We start from the raw sequence: 24,776 nt of genomic DNA on the forward strand, positions 1-24,776 counted from the left end.
CCTTAATTTAATAAAATACTGTAGTCTTCCAAGCAATCCTGCATTATGGCTAATACACACACACACACACACACACAATACACACACAATACACATATGTATAAATGATTTTAATATGTATTTATGAAATTATATCTATAACTGTAAAATGTCTATTAGCTGATAAACTGATCATGTAATTGTACTTCATTTAATTTTCAGTCATTGCAAATGTATCTGCAAGTTACAAGTGGGTGTTTATGTGCATATGAGGTTTTTTTTAATAATACTAGTCAGGTACTTGTTACCATTGTTGAATTTACAGATTCCAGGGCAAAATATGCATTGATTTTCAAAGAGTTCTCAAACAATGTTTTTTCTTTTTCTGTTCTTTTTGTAATTCCCATGGGATAGTTAATTTAGAGTGAAAATAAAATACTGGCATAAATACTATTTCATTATACTGAAATACTGAAAAAGATAATGAGTTAATTAACCTCCTCTAATGTCTCATAAGTGTAATGACATTGAAAAGTAATTCAGTTTTATTTTTTGAAAAATTTATTACCGAGATTATAAAATATAGTAGATAAAAAGGTCAATAATCTGGATACAACATTGTTCAAGCAAAGGTATTGCAGTTTTGTATAATTGGCCTTGTAATGGCAAAATTCTGTAACAGGTCCACTGATGCAATTACAAAGTGAAGTAAATAAATAAAATAATTTCCTCTGTTTTACTCTAGAGCAAAGGTTCAGCAAACTTATTCTGTAATAAAAAGCAGATAGTCAATATGTTTGACTTTGTGGACTCTATGGTGTCTGTGGCATCTGCTCAACTTCGTTGCAGTGTGAAAAGAGCCAGTGTCCGAGCCTGTGTTTCAGTAAAACTGTAATCCCAAAATTCACGTGGAGTCAGTCAGCCTGATTTGGCCTAGGGGGTTATATTTCCCAACTATGGCTCCAGTAAGATGATGACTCTTGTCACTGGATCACTGGTACAAACAAATGTCTGGCACTCAGTTTAATGCTAGTAATTATTAGTAGTGGTATTCTTTCTGATTTAGAAGAAGAGTTGAACACACGCTGTGTGCCAGTCACTGACCCAGTGTGCACAGCATGGGAATTAATGATCTCAATGTCAAGTCAAAATTATCAATATATACTTCACCAAGAATATCAAATTTGATGGGGCTGCACACAGATATATGCTGTGTTCATGTCAGGGGGCCGTAGAAAGAAAAATCATGAAGCCATAAGTGACAAAGTGGCACGAGTTGATTTTTGAAGGATAACTACATATTGATTATTTTGAAATAGGATTTTAAAGAATACAAATAAGAAAGTATTTGTATTTGTCTATTACGCTTTAGATGTGTGGAATTTCATGCTTATGACAGGTATCAGGTTCAGTGTATCTGACACTATGTTTTACCTTTATTACTGTTTTTATCTGGGTTGCTTATATTTCCCTAATACTGGCAGCTCCATGAGAGTAGCCACTTTGTTTTGTTTATTGCTATATCCTCAGTCAGTCAATGTCATGTGGGGTTTAGATCAGCAATGATGGCTGTAGAATCCCATACATGTACCCCTTCTCTGCTGGAGTTCTCAAGCAATTGAGAAAAATGAACAGGCAGATGGGGCTTCCATGTGTCTCTATGACTTTGTACATAGGCATTGATACTCATAATAAATAACATTTCATAGGGCCATCATAGGAATTTAGTGACATGATACCTATAAAGTACTTATGGCAATACTGTAAGTCATAATTATGTTTTTAAGTAAACACTAATTAAATTAATGTAGAGTTTCCCTCATGGTGTATTTAAATATTTTAGTTTATATCCATAATAATTTTTAAAATTAAAACAACAACACAGATCCGGCCACTGCACTCCAGCCCAGGCGACAGTGCAAGACTCCGTCTCAAAAAAAAAAAAAAAAAGAAAAGAAAACAACAACACATTTAGGTTCTTACTGTGTTAATGGAAAACTTAATTCTACTTGATTACAATTATACAGGACTCTTAGATTCATTCCTTATCAATACAAAATGTTTCTTTCTTCCTTGAATCAATTGTTTACTGTGAAACTGTAATAGCTCTAATGTTCCACTTAAATAATTTTTAATGACTATTATCTTATTCACAAAAATACTTAAAATGAGACATTAAAACCTATAAATGTGGGTTGCTGTTCTTGTAAGGGAAATTCAAGTCCACATGTTTAGGATTATAAGGTAATGTTGGATTAATTCATATGTTATATATGTTTGTTGTGGAACTAAAATAGCATTAAATAGTCTGTTTAAGAGTAGAGTAGAAATAAGAAAAATAAAGAGTATCATCTATGGTATGGTATCATCTATGACAAAACCCTTGATGTGGTTGAGTTTCCTTTAACCCATTTGATTTACCTCCCATTCACCTCCCTCCTGCTGAGCGCTGCTTCAGGGTCCTTGTGGACTATATTAACTGGACACCATATTCAGAGGCAATCACCAATGAGAAGGTGATCAGAAGAAAGGATCAGAGTGAGATTGAAGAATGTATTCTTCTGCAGGGTGGATGATTTCAACCTCTGAACAGGTCAGAAGCAATCCTCTCACTTGCTCTTTCTCCCTTTCTCAGTCTCTCTCTCTCTCTCTCTAAGAGTTCAGGGTGGTGGTCCCTTCATGCCGGTCACAGGCAATCCTCTCACTTGCTCTTTCTCCCTTTCTCAGTCTCTCTCTCTCTCTCTCTAAGAGTTCAGGGTGGTGGTCCCTTCATGCGGGTCACAGGCAATCCTCTCACTTGCTCTTTCTCCCTTTCTCAGTCTCTCTCTCTCTCTCTCTCTTTAAGAGTTCAGGGTGGTGGTCCCTTCATGCCGGTCACAGGCAATCCTCTCACTTGCTCTTTCTCTCTTTCTCAGTCTCTCTCTTTCTCTCTCTCTCTCTCTCTCCACCCCCCTCCTCTCTCTATCTTTAAGAGTTCAGGGTGGTGGTCCCTTCATTCCTTCCTTTAGGCCTGGGAGAGACACTGCTCCTCCTCATTTTTTACTAGTCTCAGGATATTGCCCCAAACTATGTGGTTTCCCTGCATCCTGCTACAACTTTGTAAATAATCAGTAATCCCAATTTGAATGACACATATTTTTCTCTTCTTCTTCTCCTTCTGCTTCTCCTTCTTTTGACACTGATGATATACTTTAGGTACAAATAAGAGAAAAATGGTTTGGGGAATATAAATTATTTATCTTCATCTTGAAGCTTAGAGGCAGATAAGAATGGGGAATTGAGGTCTTTCAACTATAGTTAAGGATGCTTTCTTTTCTTTTCTTTTCTTTTCTCTTCTCTTCTCTTCTTTTCTTTTCCTTTCTTTTCTTTTCTTTCCTTTTCTTTTCTTTTCTTTTCTTTTCCTTTCTTTTCTTTTCTTTTCTTTTCTTTTCTTTTCTTTTCTTTTCTTTTTTCTTTTCTTTTCTTTTCTTTTCTTTTCTTTTTTTTCTTTTCTTTTGAGACACAGTATCACTCTGTCGCCCAGCCTGGAGTGCAGTGGCACAATCTTGGCTCACTGAAACCTCCACCTCCGAGGCTCAAGTGATTCTCTGGCTTCCACCTCCCTAGTAGCTGGGATTACAGGTGCCCACCACGGCGCCCTGGCTAATTTTTGTATTTTTATTAGAGACAGGGTTTCACCATGTTGGCCAGGCTGGCCTCGAACTGCTGACTTCAGGTAATCCACCCGTCTCAGCCTCCCAAAGTGTTGAGATTACAGGCATGAGCCACTGCACTATTGGATCAGGTGATTATGGAGGCCACGATGTCCCAGAATCTGCCCTCTGCAAGCTGGAGAAGCAGGGAAGCCACTGGTATGATTCAGCCTGAGTCCAAAGGTCACAGAACCAGCAGTACTAAGGACCTGAGATGAATATCTCGGCACAAGAACAGAGAGACAATTTGCTCTTTTGTTCTATTCTCATCCTCAATGGATTAGAGGATGCTCGCCCACATTGGTGAGGACAAATCTTCTTCACTTAGTCTACGAATGCTAGCTAGTCTCTTCCAGAAACACACTCAGAGACATACCCAGAAACAATGTTTCATCAGCTATCTGGGTATCCCCAAACCTAATCGAGTTGACACTAAAATTATATCATTTTACTCCATAGAAATGTTATAAAGTTGAATTCAGATAAACTTCTAAGGGCCTTAGCAGAGCCCAGACGATACAAAGCACAAATAAATGCTTACCTTTGCATAATTTCTATTAGTTGCCTTAGTAAATAATATTAATATTATTTTCAAAAAGTTAATTGAAGTGAAATCAAAATGAATATTTCATTTATTATTTTTCCATCCTATTAAATTTGTTAAATGTGTGCTGATTATATTGAATTTTATTGAACATTCATTATTAAACTAAGCCCTTTACTGAATCTGGGGCTCTGATATTACTTGACATTTTATTCTCATTCTGAAGGAATGTATATTCTTTGGGTTAATGAATAAAAAGAATTGTGAGAATTTCATAAAAATTAACCAAAATTGTATTTTTTTATTTGAAAACTCCATTACTTTATAAGATAATAAGTTGTTGTGGTGGTTCTTTTTTTTTTTTTTTGGTGGGGTGGTGTGACTAGAAGTCATTAGATACTTTGGAAGTCATATAAAGTTCCAGAGTCTACTATAAATTTTAGACTATAAATGAAGATGTGTATTTCATAGCTACAAGGATTTATGCAGTTAACAAAAATGACATTTTTGTGTTTAACATATTTAAAGTAGAATTGTAAAATCACACTGTCATCATTCTAAACAAACTCCACACTGATGGAATCTTTATTTTTACATGCTCAGATAGAAATACAGAGGCAGACATATTTCTACATATTGTTTTATCTTAATTTTAAATGAAAAGAGGTATTTCACTTAGGTAATCTACAGGTTATAAGAGTAAGTTAGAATGTTTCCAAAAAACAAATTTAAGAATCCTTTTACTTGAGTAAACAATTTCTTTAAAAAATATGTTCACATTAAAAATAATAGTTTTCACTGAAAAAAAATTCTTATTTATTGACTTGAGCTAAGAAATATTAAAAATAGAATAGAATAGCCACAATTGACAAATGGGATCCAATTAAACTAAAAATCTTCTGCATGGCAAAAGAAACTATTGGGGGAACCTGCCCCCAATATTTCAATGTAGGTTCTTTCTATTTTCCATAAGTTTTGGCTGGTTGAGAAATAAAGAGAGACAGTATAAAGAGAGGAATTTTACAGCCGGGCTGCCAGAAGTGACATCACATATCTGTAGGACCATGATGACCTCCTGAGTCTCAGACCAGCAAATTTTTATTAAGGGTTTCAAAAGGGGAGAGGGGAAAGAACAGAGAGTAGGTACAAAGATCACATGCTTCAAAGAGCAAAAAACAGAACCACTGACAAGGGTCCAACAAAGATCACATGCTTTTGAGGGAACAGGACAAAAGGGCAAAAGCAGAACCACTAATAAGGGTCCAACAAAGATCACAGGACAAAGAGCAAAAGCAGAACCACTGATAAAGGTCTATGTTCAGCAGTGCACATATTGTCCTGATAAACATCTTAAACAACAGAAAACAGGGTTCTCAAGCAGAGAACCGGTCTGACCACAAATTTACCAGGGCAGAGTTTTCCCAACCCTAGTAAGCCTGAGGGTTCTGCAGGAGACCAGGTCGTATCTCAGTCCTTATCTCAACTGCACAAGACAGACATTCCCAGAGCGAGCATTTATAGACCTCCTCCCAGGAATGCATTCCTTTCCCAGGGTATTAATATTAATATTCCTTGCTAGGAAAAGAATTAAGCAGTATCTTTCCTACTTGCACGTCCACTTATAGGTTCTCTGCAAGAAGAAAAATGTAACTCTTTTTGCCTGACCCCGTAGGCAGTCAGACCTTATGGCTGTCTTCCCTTGTTCCATAAAAATCGCTGTTATTCCGTTCTTTTTCAAAGTGCACTGATTTCATATTGTTCAAATACATATGTTTTACAATCAATTTGTACAGATAACACAATTATTACAGTGGTCCTGAGGTGACGTACATCCTCAGCTTACAGAAATAACAGGATTAAGAGATTAAACACAGGCATAAGAAATTATAAAAGTATATTGTATATAAAAGTATATGAAAGTGTGTATAAATGTCCATATTAAGATGAAATCTTCACAAATTATGTTCCTTTGCTGTGGCTACAGCTGGTCCCACCATTCAGGGTCCCTGACTTCCCACAACAAGAAACTAGCATCCCCATGAACAGGCAAACTACAGAATGGGAGAGAAATTTTGCAATCTACCCATCTACAGAATATCCAGAATCTACAAGGAATTTAAGCAAATTTACAAGAAAAAAAAAATCAAAAAGTGGGCAAAGGATATGAACAGACACTTCTCAAAAGAAGACATTTATGAAGCCAACAAACATATGAAAAACAGCTCATCATCGGCGGTCATTAGAGAAATGCAGATCAAAACAAAAACTGAGATACCATCTCATGCCAGTTAGAATGGCTATTACTAAAAAGTCAGAAAACAGCAGATGCTGGAAAGGATGTGGAGATATAGGAATGCTTTTACACTGTTGGTGGGATTGTAAATTAGTTCAACCATTGTGGAAGACAGTGTGGTTCAAGGATTTAGAACCAGAAACACCATTTGACCCAGCCGTTCCATCACTGGGTATACACCCAAAGGATTATAAATTATTTTATAATAAAGATTTATTTATGTTTATTGCAGCACTATTTACAATGGTATAAACTTGGAACCAACCCAAATGCTTATCAATGATGGGTTGGATAAAGAAAATTTTGCACATATACACCATAGAATACTATACATCCCTAGAAAAAAAATTAGTTCATGTCTATCGCAGGGACATGGATGAAGCTAGAAGCCATCATTCTCAGCAAACTGACACAGGAACAGAAAACCAAACACCACATGTTCTCACTCGTAAGTGGGAGTCAAACAGTGAGAACACATAGACACAGGGAAGGGAACATCACACATTGGGGCCTGTTGGGGGGTAGGGGGCAAAGGGAGGGAGAGCATTAGGACAAATAGCTAATGCACGTGGGGCTTAAAACCTAGATGATGGATTGATAGGTGGAACAAACCATCATGGCATGTGTACAACTATGTAACAAACCTGCACATTCTGCACATGTGTCCCAGAACTTAAAGTAAAACTTTTTTTAAAAAAGAAATTTTTGAAAAGAAATAGAAGTCAGTTTTATGTTATCTAGAATCTATAATTATTTAAATTCAATCCTCCCTTTAAATTAGCATATATCTGTATATCTCTATGTATATAGATATATTATCATATGTGTATATGTATTTACATATATCTATATATCTTTATGTATAGATTATAAATATATATATGTACATATAGATTTATATGTGTATGCTAAGCTATCATTGTACATACAGATATGCAGATATGCATATATCTTTAAATTAGCATATATCTGTATATATGTTTACAGGTATCAGTATATAGATATAAATTTACACATATATTTCTGTAGATCTATATTATATAGATATGTTAGCATATAGATATAGTTATATACCTATAGATCTATATGCATATGCTAATATATACATATATAGATATACAGTTATATGCTAATATATGCTAATATAACCCTAAACAGTAGAAAGACTGACAGTATGAATCTTTTTATTTACCTGGTTTTATAATCTAAGCCATATGGTGCTTGCTGGAATGACATTTATAGTTCAAGAAAAATCTCTTGATCTAAAGCATGCTTTAAAATCCTCGTTCCCTCTGGTGTATTTATTAACACTTTTCCTAATCTTTACATGAATTCTGAATGAGGTTTAAATTACTCCATCTGTATTCCTGCTTGATATCATAGCACAGCAATATTAACTATACAAAAGTTATATGCAAAAATTGAAGAGACACAGTAATTTGGTAAATAAACTCGTGTATAAGATTTTTCTCAGAATCCACATTCAGTTCTATTTAAAGAAAAATTTTATTATAACTTGCAGTTTAATTATATTTTACATATTATGTACTAAATATCAGTGCAGTTTTCAAAATTAATTGAATATGAATAAAATATACTAAATGTGGAGATCGTGTTTTTATAAAATCAGAAAATAGATTTTTTGTGAATTGCCTGTTGTATTCTTTATTTTTTTTTTTTATTTGCAGCAGCAAATCTTGGTTGCCCTTTACAAAGCCTTTCAAATTGGATTAAAATCTAGACATTCAAATGGAAAATATAAGAAAGAATTCAGCATCCTCCTGTGGTTAATAATTGTTCCTCTTTCTTCTAACGGTTGTTGACTAGCACTTCTGGTTGCATCAATACCCATCCACACTTAGGAGACCACGCCTCAATTCTCACTGGCAGCAAGAGGAGAATGTTACATTTTCCCAATGAGATCAAGTGCTCTTGTATTTGATCTGCTTTTTCAGTGTCCATTGTGTATTTTTATATTTTGCTTTTTTATATTTTGCACTTAAATTTAACTGTGGTGATACTATTTTTAAGAATTTAAGTCAAAATTGCAGAGGATTGGGATATTAACATATTGTTGATAATTAGAAATGATGGCTTACAATTAAAAAAACTGAGTATGTGGGTATATCATAGTGTCCTTAAGACTGGATTTGTTGTTGTTGCCGTGTTCTTGGCTTATTTTGTTCATTGAAGCACCCGGCGTATTTAATTATATCAAGCAGCTGTTGTGCAAGGGCAGCAGATGTTTTGCATAATGTTTATTTACATTGCTATAATGTAATTTGAGAGGCCATCATGATTCCATCTTTGTGGCCAATCCCATATTTCCTTCGTAGATTCTGTGGGCAATGAACTTCTATCTTCATTGAGCTTGAAGTGACAAAATAAACTAAATAAAATCATTATATATTACTGTATGTTTTATGAGTTATAGACAGCAGTGTGTAATTTCTTCTCCACATACTTACTGATAACTTATTGAAAAAGGCATGAGGATTATAAAATACTCAGTATAATAGCACATTTAGGCATTTACATTTGGAAACAAAATTTGTGTGCTCCTGCAGACTTCTCCCAACTTTTGCCTTATTTTTCTCTCTTGTTTGATACACTTCTTGTGCCAGAATGCTCACCACTTTCAAATACGAGTGAAACACCCTCATCTGGTTGCATGAGAGGTTACCAAATAGCCTGGAAGTGTGAGCAAGTTACTCCCCATGACCTGAACCTTAACTAGTGAGAAACAGGATATTTTACATCATTGTGGATTTGTTTTCACATTGTAATCTATGAATTTTTGCTGTTTGTTTGTTTTACTTTTCAAATACGTATACATTATATTAATACATGTTTATTTATTTATAGAGAAGAAGTCTTGCTGTATTTCCGAGGCTGCTCTTGAACTCCTGGCCTCAAGAGATTCTGCCACCTGAGCCTCCCATGTAGCTGGGATTACAGGCCAAGCTGCCTTGCCTGGCTTCAGTGATTGCTGTTAATAAAATGAAGTTACATTGGTGAGCTAAACAGTTTATCATCAGGAAGTGATCCATAAATTACATTTGTTTAATATGAATATAGCTACGTCAGCTTCCTCTTTGCTAGTATTTGCATGAGTTATTTTTTGCTCGTTTATAGCAACCTTTTTTCTTTCTGCTATAGTTTTACCTTTGCCTCTTTTAAGCAGTAGATTATGGGGTTTGACCTTTTTGTTTCATCCAACATTTCTTTTGACAAAGATATTTAGTTCATTTATATTTATGTGATTACTGAAATCTTTAGGTTGAAATCTACAGCATTGTTTTCTACTTTACAGTTGATCTGCTCCCACTTACCTTTCTTCCTCCGTCCTTTCTTGTCTGATTTGATATTATTGGTTATATTTTTATTGTCTTATTTGATCATTTGCATTTATAATTTTACTATAATTTCAAAATAATTTTATAAGAAGCTTGAAATCTTTATGGCTATTACTAATAAAGTAGTCTTTATTCTACGGCATTTAAATATGCTTATTTTAATTTGTTATTAAATATGATGGCTAATTCTGTGTTAATACAGTGAGATGTGAAAGCAGAAAAATAAAGTTACATAACAACATAGCTTAAGTGAGAAAAGGGATATAAAATAATTTACAGAAGCTCAACAAACTAGTCGAAAGTAGAATTCATTAAAATTTAATTTCACATTTATTCAAGAAAATATTTTTGTTGCGGGACATCAGGGACCCCAAACGGAGGGACCGACTGAAGCCGCGGCAGAAGAACATAAAATGTGAAGATTTCATGGACATGTATTAGTTCCCCAAATTAATACTTTTATAATTTCTTACACCTGTCTTTACTGTAATCTCTGAACATAAATTGTGAAGATTTCATGGACACTTATCACTTCCCCAAGGAATATCCTTACGATTTCCTATGCCTGTCTTTACTTTAATCTCTTAATCCCGTCATCTTCTTTGCAAACTGAGGAGGATGAATGTCGCCTCAGGACCCTGTGATTGTGTCAACTGCACAAATTGTTTGTAGAGCATGTGTGTTTGAATATGAAATCTGGGCATCTTTAAAAAAGAACAGGATAACAGCGATGTTCAGGGAACAAGAGAGGTAACTTTGAACAGGCCGCCAGACGGAAACAGAGTTATATTCCTCCTCTTTCATAAGCAAATAGGAGAAATATCGCTGAATTCTTTTTCTCAGCAAGGAACATCCCTGAGAAAGAGAATGCGCCCTGAAGGTAGGCCTATAGACCGCCCCTTTTTAAGGCGTCCAGTCTATTATGGTCGAAGCCAGATGAAATAAGCCCCAGTCTCCTATAGTGCTCCCAGGCTTACTAGGAAGGGAAAATTCCCACCTAATAAATTGTGGTCAGACAGGTTACCTGCTCTCAAACCCTGTTTCCTGATAAGATGTTATCAATGACAATGCGTGCCCGAAACTTCATTAGCAGTTTTAATTTTACCTCATCGGGTGGTCCTGTGATCTCGCCCGGCCTCCATTTGCTTTGTGATATTTTATTACCTTGTGAAGTATGTGATCTCTGTGACCCACACCCTATTCCTGCACTCCCTCCCCTTTTGAAAATCGCTAATACAAACTTGCTGGTTTTACCGCTGGGGGAACATCACGGATCCTGCCGACATTGATGTCTCCCCCGGACACCCAGCTTTAAATTTCTCTCTCTCGTGCTCTTTCCTTTTATTTCTCAACCCAGCCGAGACACTTAGGAAATAGAAAAGAACCCATGTTAAACATGGGGAGCGGGTTCTCCTGATATATTTTATTCCAAATATTGTCATCCAAAAGTGGAACAGGGTTGTTTTTCACAGTGTGAATTCTGCTGGATGAACTTCTTACCCGTTTTAGCTGAGGTAAATGCTCTCAAGGAAAACTTCAGAGACTGACGGAATTCCTCATCCCACTTATCCTCACTGACATGAAATCCAGAGTAGAGCCAGTGAATGTTTGGACCAGATAAGTAAGCAAATATTCGGCCTCATAGGACCTAAAGGGAATTAGGATATTTATTAGCTACTTTAGAATAGGAACGTATAAATATGAATCCCCCTATGTTAATGAAGTTAGTGTGTGGCGGAGAACATATTTTACACTTCTTAGGCTTTCGTCTCTGTTCCAGCTTCCACTGTAGTTGTCTTAATGCTTCCTTAATTTTTGCCTCATTTAGAGTATAAAATGATCCTTCACGGGGTGGGAAACTGATTGCTGATATGCTCTAATAATTTTCTTACCCCTCATGTCCTGTGATGATTTTAGCTGAAACATTTAAGAATACGTGTTTTAAAATAAGCAGTTTAATTTTAGGTGTTAGGACACCTCTTGTTCTCTCAATTTACGCATACATGAAAGAAAGAAAATGGCTTCTATTCACCAAGGATGAAAGTAAGTTTGGGGGCAGTAATGTTAATTATGTAATAGTAAATTTTTTCAAAATACGTCAAAAATATATTTCACTTGATTATCAGCATAATCATTTTTATGTTTAATGTTCCCCTCCTAGATTTTTAAAAGATTAAAAATAACCTCACCTTTCTTATTTCTATATTTTTATTTAAATTTATTTTTGTTGATTTTCTCAGATCCAAAAAATGATGATTAATAAAGACCTTTGCAAGAATGATGACTGTGGGAGAAATCTAACATAGCTAACTCCATCTTGCTTCTAACTTCACATTCTGTTCTTGCTCATTCCTCCAACTAAGGGAGAAAATTACTTTATAGTTTAACTTTAAAACAAAGTTGATAACAGTCCTTTTTTGAAAGTAAACTCCTCCTTACTCAATAACTGAAACGACCTCTTTAAAACTAATAAATTAGCCAGAAGGTTAGAATTATGGTTCAGAAGTTGTGTAGCCAGAACTGACAAGATTTGTAACCTCCCTAATTATTCTTATATATAACATCACTATTATAAAACCTGAGATTGGTGTTCTGGGTATCTCTCAGACCTGGCATTCTGATGGACCACCTGATGCAACCCAGACTGGTAACTCATACCAAGAAACTAACTCAAGGCTCAGCGTGGTGATTCACATCTGTAATCCAAAAACCTTGGGAAACTGGCAGAGCCTCCCTATGCCCAGGTATTCAAGGTTACTGTGAGCTATGATCATGCCACTGCACTCCAGCTTGAGCCAAATAGTGAAACCCTATCTCAACTGTAAAAAATTAAAAAGAAAAGGAAAGAAAAGTAACTAATCAACTGATCTTGTGACTCCTATCCAGGAACTGACTCAGGGCAACAAGACAATGTCAATTACCTATGATTTTATTCCTGACCTAACCAATCACCACTCCCCTTTGCCTACTCTCCTGCTTTCCAAACTGTCCTTAAAAAAGCTGTAGCTTCTGAGTTCTTAGGGGGGTGTATTTGAGAAATACATCCATCCTTTCACTTGGCTGACCCTGTGATTATGCAACTCCTTTTATTGTTCTTTTTTTGCCTGTAATACCTGCTGTTCTCAGAGCACTAGCTTTCCTGGGCAGGGGGCAAGAAGGACTTGTTGGGCTGTAACAAATTTGGGGGCTCATCTGGGATAGCCTTTGTGGGCACTTGCCCTCAGTTTGGCAGCCTCTCACTGGTATGACAGATCTGGAGGTGAGCCCAAGTGGTTGAACTGAGGGCACCTCTGGTGCCATCTTGGCCAATGGAGCACAGTCAACCCACAGTGCTTAAACCTACTTTGCAGTGGATAAATTTTTCAGGGGATTTGAAGAAATCTTCTGGTAAATATTCTAAGCACAACCAACAACCATATCCTTCTCTCAATTGGTTAGGCTCTTTGATGGTCTTGTGGCTCTTTGTAGGTCTTTGTTGGCTGTCACTAAATAGTAGGAAGGGTCACAGTTTGAGGAGATTTCTCCCCAGTTAGAGAATAGAATACCTGCTTAGAAGAATATTCTTAGAAATCTTTAATTTGCAATTTTGATTTGAAGGTCTTATATCTTTCCCTTGTTGTACATATTTGTATGTGTGGAGAAAATCCCCTGAAGGAATTGCTGGTGGAAATCCAGCAGGCAAAACTTGGGAAACTCTCCTTGTTTGTCTGATCGGTCATATTCGAGGAGCACCGAAGGACTTGTTAGCAGAAGCTCAGCAGGCCTAACTCAAGGTGACTATTTGCTCTTCCATCTTGCCCAGAGATCACGCATTGAAACTCCTGTTTGGAGGTCATCCCTCTCCACCTTGAATGCAACTAAGACAAGAGGGGCCAAACAATGGCAAGTTTGAGCCTTGTCAGGTTGGTGCTTGGGTGCTGAGCAGGGTGACCAGTGTCTGGGTTTGCTATGTATATATTGCTCAAGCCAGAAAGAGAAATGTTAATTAAGTTCCCTCACGCAGCCCACTGGGCAGCATCTTGCAAAACTTGGAGGCTTTTCCTAAAGGTCCATGAAATGGAAAATGTGCTTTATAACATGGCTCGGACCCCACAGCTGTGGTGCAGTGAACAGGATCACCAGGGCTACTCTGCCCTCCTGGGGGCTGGAGCCTGATGAGTTGGCAAAAGGACAAGAATTTCTCACCAGCTAGGCTCCTGGTTTCTCCCTCTGTGCTCCCCAGTGGAGCTGACAAAAGTCACTGCTTGTACCCTTGGTAAGATTTTGATTATTGGGGGGGGGGGGGGGGGGGGGGAGAATGTGTGTGAGCAGTCTTGTACTATAGATTTTAGAGATCTCTTATTCTAAACAGTCGATGAGAAAATCATTTCTTTTTATAAAAAAAGACACACAATAGTGCCATGGCTAGCCAGGGAAATTATCCTGAGCAGCTAAACTCCTTTACAAACTCAAAACGGTCTGCTCTAGATTCCTTCTGGGAAAAGCAATGGCAAATGCCCCATGATGTAGCTCATGAAGTAAGATTCTGCCCTTTCACCATGGTGGTCTGGGTTTAATTTTTGGCTCAGGGAATTAGTCCTTTCTGGTTTGGTATTTGCGTGACTTTTGCCATTTATGGATTCTCTTTCCTTCAAAGACAGTTCTGATGTCCTGTTTTGAATCTTTTTATTTTTTTTCTGAGCTGTCTTTGGGGTGATTCTGAAACAGTCTTTTGTTGTCTGAGATAATGCCCTGAGTCCTTGTCCCACTGTCAAGATTGTGGAGCGGCCGACACAAAGCTGAGGTGAGAGTGAAAGTTTAGTAAGTGAAAGAAGAAATGTCTGCTAGCAGAGAGGGGCTCCCAAATGGGAGTACCCACTATGAGGCTGGGTTCCAGGGCTGGGAAGGGGAAGAAGTGTGTTTAGTCTGAGAGCTGTGTTGGCGAATGCGTGACTCAGCTTGGCCTAGGACCTTGGCCCGGGATGAATCAGGAGCCGAAATGATTCATTGATGCCGCTTAGTTTGGCCCAGGACCTATCAGAGGCTGAAGTGAAAGGTTGGCCCAGGACCTTGGCCCAGGACCAATCAAGGGCTGAGGTGATGATTCATAGAAGCCGGACTTACACTCCTCCTAAAGGAAAGTAGAGCGCCCACCGAACGCACCAGAGCCCACCGTTCCCATACCCACAAAAGGAGAAGAAACTTTTCCGGGGAGCCTACTGACTATACAAAGGAAAAGACATTTCTATGACAGACCTTCTTCCCTTATCTGAATGAGCTGGAGGTTTCTGCAACATTTTTATCCAAATGGGCTGGAGGTTTGTTCATCTGTGTAACCGTGGGCATGTCTCCAGGCACAACACTCTGTACTCATTCCCTTATCGGTGCCCAAAGCTTGAAAGTTTTTCCCAGGCTGCTTTTTATGTTATATGGGGATGAGGCACTGACCCATGAGCCAGGGGCTTTCTGGGACCCTTCCTTTATTATCTACCTAAGACAAGCTAACTAACTCCTTTCAATTCTATACCTTGTACAAACTCCTTGCTGCCTTTTTGGAGTCATCTGCTGTGTTCATGGTTAAGTCATAACCTTGGTTAAGGCTTATTGGTTTCAAATAAAAGGTTACCTTTGGTAAAGAAGTTCAAAGGCTAGAAACATCAGCTGTTTATCCTGGCTCAAATCTGGTAACAAAAGATTTGAAAAGATTTTTCTTGAAGTTCTATAGTCAAAAGTCAACTTAATTAAAACTGACATAGAGGCTATATATGTGTGTGTGTATACACATATTATAGAAATAGTTTTAAGGTCTCCATTCTCTCCCTGTAAAAACTCAGTCAATTGAATTTTGTCTGTTTTTCCATTTACCTTTATCTTCTGCTTCTTTCTCTTGCCACCTTCAGTGCCCACATGGGAGGACCTAGCATAATTTCTAACAGCCTGGGACTTCTTGGGAAAAACAGAAAAAAACGCCATTTGGAGGAAACTCTGTTCTCATCAAGGAAACTCAATGGCTGTAAGCTTTTACATTGTGTTGTTTCATCTTTTTAGCTTTTGAGGGTACCAGTAATTACTTTGTATTGTGAGAAAATTTTTAACCTTGACGTATGTAATAGCTAAATTAAAGGTATTCCTTTAGAGATAGCTATTGGCATTTGCTTCAAGCAAAGTGTACGGTTGAGCATGTAGAAGGTATAGAAAAATCCTGACTCCCCACTGAGGGATGAGATTCCTAAGGGAGATGGGCTAATTACAGAGCGGATTAACTGGCATTGGGTTGCTGATATGGTTTGGCTGTATCTCCACCCAAATCTCATCCTGAATTGTAACTCCCACAATCCCCACATGTCATGGGAGGAACCTGGTAGGAGGTGATTGAATTATGGCGGGGAGGGGCTTTCCTGTGCTGTTGTCATGATAATGAATGAGTCTTACGAGATCTGATGGTTTTAAAAATGAGAGTTTCCCTGCACAACCTCTCTCTGCGCCTGCCACCGTCCATGTAAGATGTGACTTGCGTCTCCTTGCCATCTGCTTTGATTGTGTGGCCTCTCCAGCCATGTGGAACTGTAAGTGCATTAAACTTCTTTCTTTTGTAAATTGCCCGGTCTTTAGTATGTCTTATCAGCAGCCTCATACAGTCTCAACTGTATTAAGCAGACTTAATATGCCCACCAACCTCAGGGGAATGTCCATACAGTGAAGTGTACTGTAAAAATATTGCACTGTCTCATCCCACAGTATTTGCATCTTCTGGGGAACCCAGGATTTGGTGCAAAAATGCTATCCTTGATTTGGGGAGATCTATTCTGCCTTCTAGCTATGCTTGCTTCTCACATATGTAAATATTAGATGCTAAAAGCCTGTGTGCTTTCTTAGTCCTGTTTCTTCCTGTATTTCCTAAAGTCTCCAACCTAAAGCCTGAATTTAATTAAGACACAAGTTAAAAAGCCAAAATGCAGCTCTCTGGTAGTTAGTTGGGTATCTTAAAACCATTGTGTAAAACAAATTTATATATTTAAGGAAATCTCTAAATGTAAGAGTGTCTGCCTGTGTACATTAGAACCTCTGATGCTACAATATTGACACCTAATGTCTTAACTTGGTGCTTTTAAAATACAAATTTTATATCTCATTTCACCTAAGAGTTGTCCTTTTAGAAATGTAAATTTAGAGTTGCCCAGCTGATGATTGTTTAGGGAAGTGAACAAGTAATCAAGAGATTGAGAACGTAAAATGGGTAAGAAAAACTTTACAAAGTGTTCAATAAGGACTCTAATAAAGGAAGTATCTTATAAACTATAAGATCTGCTTCTGTCTGTGTGTTTGTCCATATGTTTATATGTGTAATGTGTATGTGATATTTCATTACCAAAATATATGAAAGAGCTTTAATTGGCTTAAAGAAAGAAAAATAAGTGCTTAAACTAAATATTTTATATATAAAAGAAATAACTCAAATGTCTTTTAGTTAATGTGACTTTTGAAATCTTTTGTAAATACAGTTTTAAAATTATTGTTAAAATAAAATTGAAACATTATCAGAATTTGGACATTTGGTCTGAATTGGGCAGGTCAGATGCAGTCTTTGCTACATGTTTTAAGATCATGAACTGCCTCTGTGACATTTTTGATAATTGTTTGACTTGTTTGTTTTAGAGCTATTAGATTCTAGGTAAGGCCTGGGGACATGTGGAGCTAGCCATGCCCGATGGCTATACTGGGAAGAATAAAACATTATCTGCAGTTCTGCCCTGGGCTCTGCACCTGGTACATAATTAAAATTACCTACTTCTCATATATATATATTTTACTAAAAGTAAGAGTTTAGTGAGTTACCATTCATACATAGCATATTAAAAATAGGATCCTATTCGGTAATAGCAAGTGTTTTAAACTTCTGATATTGGGCAAAATTTTTAAAATCAAAATTTCTTTTCAAAAAAAGTTGTAAGAAAGGATGTTTTCTGGTTTCCAGAAAAGAAAGTAATTCTATTTTAGAGGCTTTTAAGAAGTAAAAGCACAATAATTGTTTTACCTTGATCCTTTTCAAAAAGCAATTCGTTATCAGCTATAAGAATTAAGTTAAAGGAAGATAGGACAAAACTGAAGGTTTAAGTTGCAGAAAGTTTGTAGAAGATTGATCTTCTAAAAGAAAGTCTGAATATGAGAAAGTTTGCTAAAATTTAAATGGGATTATTTAATTTTTTTATACATTAAACATTAAAACCAAAAACATACTGATGCAGAGCCAGAATCAGACCTCTATGACAGAATAGTAGGGTTCTATTGGAGAACTGATCTACTCTTTAATTTAAAAAATATATAAAAGATTTGAACGTTTTATAAAAATCTTATTGTGTGATCAAACTGATTGGATTAATTTCTTTCTACAATTTTATTAAAAATTAACTTTAATGTTAATAATTCACTAATGAAAAGGTAAATTTATTTTTTCCTTTTGTACAAGATTTTCATGGAATATTGAAAGATTTTTGTTTGCTTTTTGAGTGAACTGCAACAAAAAGGAAAGAAAAGAAGGGAGAAAAGAGAGACAGATGCAGTTAGCCTCCTTATGCTATCTTTATTTGGTCTCTTATTTTTTGTGGAAAGCTGAGTCTCCTATCAAACGGTAAAGGGGTTACCCTTTAAAAAAATATCTTGAGTTATCACTTTGGCCCAATAAATGAACTGTGATTCTATTTGGTGACATCAAGTGTTTTAAACTTTTGATATTTGATATTGGACAAATATTTTAAAATCAAAATTTCAATTTCAAGTTCGAAATTTCAATTAAGTGTTTTGAACTAATAAACTTTTTTAGATGTTATGTCCCTTGACATCCAAAAGAGATATAATTAGCTTGTCTGGTATATAAATAATACGGGAAGCATTGTCACATATGAAATAGTGCTTAACTTTCTTTGGGTTATATTTATATAAATGTATTAGTAGTATGTGTTCCAAAATTATATAAGATTCCTGTATTTCTGATGTCTCAGTATGTATTATCAGTAATAATTATTATTATGTTAGATTTTTGTGTGCCACAGAGATCATCAGTTTTCCTTGTCAATTGTGTCTTTGGCTATGACTGTCATAAGACTTTTTTCATTCACAATAATTGTCTTTACCTTGATCCTTTTTAAAAAGCAGTTCATAATCAGCTGTAACGATCTGACAGGTGGACTTGAACGCAGATTTCTGATAACTTTGGATATTGTGCCATTGGAATAGAGAGAAAAGCTTCCGGGACGCTCTTGGAGAGCTGATGTGTTCATGAGGACTTCTGGCCCAGTATTGAGCAGAACAAAACTTAATCTTACAGACTAAATTAATAGAAAACCAAAACAATCTTTTAGTGATTTTGTTGTTGTTGTTTGAAACATTATTACTGATTCTTTCGGTTTTGTTTTTCAGTCAGTAAAACTGTTTTCATTTGAGTCATTTGCAGCTTTTAAATAATTAAGTATACTCTTGTGAGCAAAATTGAAAGCCTGTTTCTTTCTACCTGATTTCTTCTGATTTTGAAAACTGAGTATTCTTAACTGATAGCAATATAATTCTTTGCATACATTTAAGAGAATATGTCTTTATTTGTAACAGAACACAGTGGAGATACTGGTTATTTTACCAAGGCTTTGGAATGGCACCCTTTCAGACATAAGCAGGCTGCTTTGAGGAATTGAGATTGACTTTATATAGCCAATAACAGCACCTTGGAAAAAAGGGGTCTTGTATCTTCTCTGTGCAATTTCTTTACAGGGCTCCTGAACTAGTAAGTAAAGAGTGTCACTTTTTGACAGGCCCAGAAATGCCAGGTTGTCTTGGGACATAGAGAAGAGAGTAACTCACCCAATTCATACAGGTATCTGGAGACACAGATAAATCCTTTGCTGAATTCAAGGCTTTAAAAAGGTCTAATCTGAGATTCCTTATGAAAAAAATTCCAGCAAAGCCAATTTAAAAAATGGCCTATGTGGCAAATAATTATTCTTGATACATTTTATGCAAATAATCAGGCCATAAATAATAAGACTAAAAGTTATTTTGTTAGTGAATAGGTCTTACTATGATTTGTGTTTAAGGGGTCTAGAGAGAGAAAAATTATGTTTCAGAAGAAAACTATTGTACACTTGTTATTAGATTCCAGTCTTGTTCATTGTTTTGAGTTGTCATTTTTTTCTACAATTTGGACTGAATCCTGAATTCTTCCCTGGCTATAAGTGTCCAAGCTAATGTTTTCAAAATTGTCTTCCACTTTTGTGACTTGGACTCAATTAAATTGCTACTACATTTTTCCTGAGGCCCTGCAGATTGAAGCTCACTCCTTGTGATATAGGTGAGACATACTTGTTAGATTGCCAATGCCTTCTTCCTCTTTAACTAAAGATATTTTAATTCTAACATCTGATACTTCAACTGACTACCCTCCAGAATCTAAGTAAACTGGTTTATAGATTGTTCCTAATATTAACCTTTGTTTTTCTTCTGTTCCTGTAGAAATGTCTCTTATTAAATATATGTTTTCCTGCATCATATATAAGGGTCTGGCTCATTTACAATGACACCTCTTGTAGTGGTACATAGATGTTTAACTGAACTAATTTTTTCTCCGGACTAGAAATTGACGAAAAAAGATGTGGGATGATATATTAAAATCTGCTCTTTTCCGTTTATCCCAATTTGTCTTTCTAACCATCTCTGACACAAATCTGTCTCTCTCCTAGGACCCTATATCTGATTGGTTCTCAAGGTTGTTCCCCTGGAATCCTCAATGCTTCAGATCAGTCTACAAGGACTTATGAAGCTAGGACTTACACTCCTTTTTATAGGGCTCAGTTTGCTGCTCACTTACTTGCTGTGCTAAAACTGTGAATGAGAGTACTAACATCTTTGGCATGCAAATCTTGGACCCCCAATCAGACACCCATGAATACTAGAGACAACTGCAAAATGGTTTCACTCCTCTTACCTCGAAGCCAAACCCTACCCTAAATATGCCTCTCATCTGCAGGAAGTTAGAGTGGATGTTGGCCTTTTCCCATCTCTCTAGCTCGCAACTCTCCAGCCTAAAGAAAGGATTGAGCCTGCCTTTGCAAAAGTTATAACAGTGAGATAAATCTGAGTCACCTAATTTAATCCTGCTTCTAACCTCACATACTGTCCTTGCTTATTCCTGGGTAACTATTGGAGGCATTTAGTTTATAGTTTAATTTTAAAACAAACATGATACCAGTTCTTTTCCGAAACTAATCCTCTTCTAACTCAGGGATTAAAACCACCTTTGTAAAACAAATAAACTAGCCACCAGGTTAGAACTATGATTCTGGGGTTATGTAGCCAGAGGTCACAATACTTGTAAACTTCCCAGCTGTACCTATAGATAACATCACTATTGTAATCTGAGACTGGGTTGGGCGCGGTGGCTCATGTTTATAATCCCAGCACTTTGGGAGACCAAATCGGGTCAATCACCTGAGGTCCAGAGTTCGAGACCAGCCTGACTGATATGGTGAAACCTCATCTCTACTAAAAAATACAAAAATTAGCCAGGTGTGGTGGTGTGTGCTTGAAGTTCCAGCAACTAGGAAAGCTGAGGCATGAGAATTGCTTGAAGCTGGGAGGCAGAGGTTGCAGTGAGCCGAGACTGCCACTGCACTACAGTCTGGGCAACAGAGCTAGCATCTGCCTCTAAATAAATAAATAAATAAATCTAAGACTGATGTTTGAGGTATCTTTCAGAACTAGCATTTTGATGGATTAGCTGGCGCCACCCAGACCAGTAACCCATACCAATAAATGGACTCAAGGTTGGGCATATTTGAGCATGCCTATAATCCAAACACTTTGGGAAACTCAGGGGCAAAGAATCACTTGAGCTCAGGAATTTGAGGTTACAGTGAGCTTTGCTGGGTCACAGAGTGAGACCCTGTCTGAAAAAAACAGAAAACATAAATCATAAAACAACCAACCTGCATTTTTGATTCATTAGTCCCCTGGCCACCATACTGTCCTTGAAAAACCCTAGTCTCCAAATTCTCAGGGAGGTGGATTTGAGGAATACCTCCTATTCTTCTGTCTGGCTGACCCTGTAATTGTTAACCTCTCTCTTTGCTCCAATAATGTCCTTGCTATTCTCAGTGCATTGGCTTTTGTGGGCACGAGGCAAGAAGAACCCATCAGGCTGTAACATTGTCATACAACTTCAAATACATCAAATATTTAAAAATACTAGAAGACTGTTTCTATTATCAATTATTTTCTGTTTTTAAACAAAAAAGTAATGAATTGAAGTCAACTGAAGGCCTGTATCTTTCAGCTTACCGCAGTCACTTAAATTGTAATTTTAGACAAATCTTTACATACATGAACAAAAATTTAGTACTTCATTTTTTATGATTCTATGATAACCTTTTGAGGGTCTATAACAAATCTCTTCAGGATTTTTTTCCCAAAATATTTGATCACCTTTACATTAAAGGTAGCAACATTCCAGGGATACAGTTTCTGAAAAAAAAAAAAAAAAAAAAGATATTCCCTACTGTTTGTGCTAGTATCCAAAAATATATAAAAAAAAAAATTGATTATTTTTTAAAGAACGTTCTATAATTGCTTCTTATGTTCACTTCTGTATACACACACACACAGACACAGGCACACACATTTATTATAATATGCATTATAAGCCAAGCTGGATACTCTATTAAGGCTATTTGAAATTATGGTAATAATAAAAAGGCAATTTTACCCATACAAGAGGGAAATTGGAGAATGGTAACCATTCATATTGATTTTATCAATTTTATAGCATTTTTGTCATTGTCACATATTTATCAGCCTGCTAACTTTTAATTTCCTAGGTATTATAATATACTTGATGGAACTCTTACATCAAGTATATTACTAAGTTAAGATTATACAAATTACACTAAATATACACCATTCAGATATACTATTCAAATTTAGCTTACTATGTTTTAATGAAAAGGATGTACACTTAATGTGTCTTAGAAAAAAAGACATTATATAAAAGATGAAATTGAATAGTATAACTGAAGTGCCACATTTAATATTATCACTAACATGTAAACAGTAATGCCTCTGAAGAAATTAAAAATATTTTACCCCAAAATATATTTATTTGACATAGTTTGAGATGGCTGCTCAGAGAACCTATAAATAGTAACCCTGCAAAATTATCTTTTGTAGGGATAATTTGCATCTATAGAGAATCTGTAGTGATACTACCAAGTTTTCCCTGAGCCCTTCCCTTGCCTGAATCTAGGAAAGGCTGACTGAGAATCTGACATAGTTAAAGTTCTAAAAGAAACATTTACCATCTGTTCTCTTTGATAGTTACTACCTGTGAGATTTCATCTACATAACAAATTCATGTTTGCTAGCCAGGTCTCCTCTTCTCCCCATCTCATCAACTGTTTAGCCACCGTCCAAAGTCCTCATTCTTTCTGTAAACTCAAGATGGTATATAAGCTTCTTAACCACACTGTAATCACTCTATGTTTCCTCCATGTGAAAATTAATAAATTTTTATGTCCTTTCACTAATGAATCTGCCTTTTGTGAGTTAACTTTTGAGTGAACCTTAGGAGGAATGGGGAAAGCTTTCCCTCGGCCCCTGCACATCATTAGACTTATTTTAAAACATTAAGCCAGCATTTTATACAATTAGATTTTTTTTTCAAAAAATGTTTCCGTTTCTTACACATACAAATTAAATGGAAAACCAAATCCACGAACACTTACATATTGTCTTGGCCATTACCAAACCTCCTGCTAAAAGAAGTAGATTGCTATAACAGAAGAATATAATGGTGCACTGGGATTTTGATAGTAGGGATGAGTAATGAAGGGATTTCTTGATTGACTTTTAGTGTATTAATTTATCTTATTATTAATGAGAGTTGCAGAGTCAATCTTTTTGACTCCTCATTTTTTTAACATTAGCATTCTAATAACTTTGAATCATATTTCTAATAGTGTTTTACAAAAAGGAGAGAAGTTTTTCACTTCTTATCATTCTTCAGTAATCATTATAAGATTTAACACTCTTGCTCTTTTTTTTGTTCTATCTCTCTTGCTTTCTCACTTTCCTTTTTTCTCCTCTGATTTGAAACATGTGAAACAAAAGCAATGTGATATTTTGCTGTGGTAAATAACTTCCCAATTGCAAGTGCAAATATATATATATATAATTTATTTAATCTCTAGATCTTTGCAAGTTTATAAGACATTCTAGAAAATAGAAAGACTCAAAGGTTCATTAAGTCAATTTTGAATGTGTAGATTAAAGGTTCTCAAACTTTGAATATACAAGAATCATCTAGAGGAGTTATTTAAACACAGATTGCTCCACAGTTACTGGCTAAAAATGTCAGGAGTGAGGTCAAAGAATTTGCTTTCTGAAAATGTTCCTGTTGTGCTAATGGGGGAGATTTCAGATCTATTGTGTTAGAGATACAGCATTGTCTCTTAGCTCTAACCACATAATAACTTAGGAAATACAATTGATCAGAGATGGAGATACTATTGACCAAATTCAGTGAATGCACCAATAAGGGTTTCAAGACTGATTTCCCATTTTTCTTTTTATGTGAGATAAAACATAAGCAAATAGTGATCCATCTATTGTCTCTCAGCTCTAAATCCACCTTTATTTGCTCAGGTTTTTGATAGAGCAGCAGGAATTGTAAATCTTCCAGTCTTCCTTCCTTCAGTGCAGGAACCATGGATCCTTATGCAGGAAGCCTAGCAGCATTACTCCTGTGGCCTTCAGAGACAATTCCAAGAGCACTTTCTGACTCCCCTGTCTACCTGGCAGCTGCTTCCAAAGCAGTTCCAACCACGCTCTTAGGGAGCTTTTGCCCAATCACCAAGCAGTCTTCCTGACTATCTTCTTCTCTGGACTAGATCCCA

At 36.2% G+C, this 24,776-nt stretch overlaps 1 long non-coding RNA gene across 1 annotated transcript in view; it reads left to right on the plus strand.

Moving 5' to 3' along the window:
• The first annotated feature begins 14,605 nt into the window (after window positions 1-14,605).
• Window positions 14,606-24,776, plus strand: part of LOC119622187 (uncharacterized) — a 45,119-nt gene continuing 34,948 nt past the window's right edge. Inside the window, exons 1-2 of the long non-coding RNA XR_005238831.2 lie at window positions 14,606-15,161; window positions 15,744-16,409. This is a non-coding gene — a long non-coding RNA (uncharacterized lncRNA). The remainder of the gene's footprint in view (window positions 15,162-15,743; window positions 16,410-24,776) is intronic.

The sequence above is a fragment of the Chlorocebus sabaeus genome, chromosome 7 (genome assembly GCF_047675955.1).
Source record: "Chlorocebus sabaeus isolate Y175 chromosome 7, mChlSab1.0.hap1, whole genome shotgun sequence".
Lineage (NCBI taxonomy): Eukaryota > Metazoa > Chordata > Mammalia > Primates > Cercopithecidae > Chlorocebus > Chlorocebus sabaeus.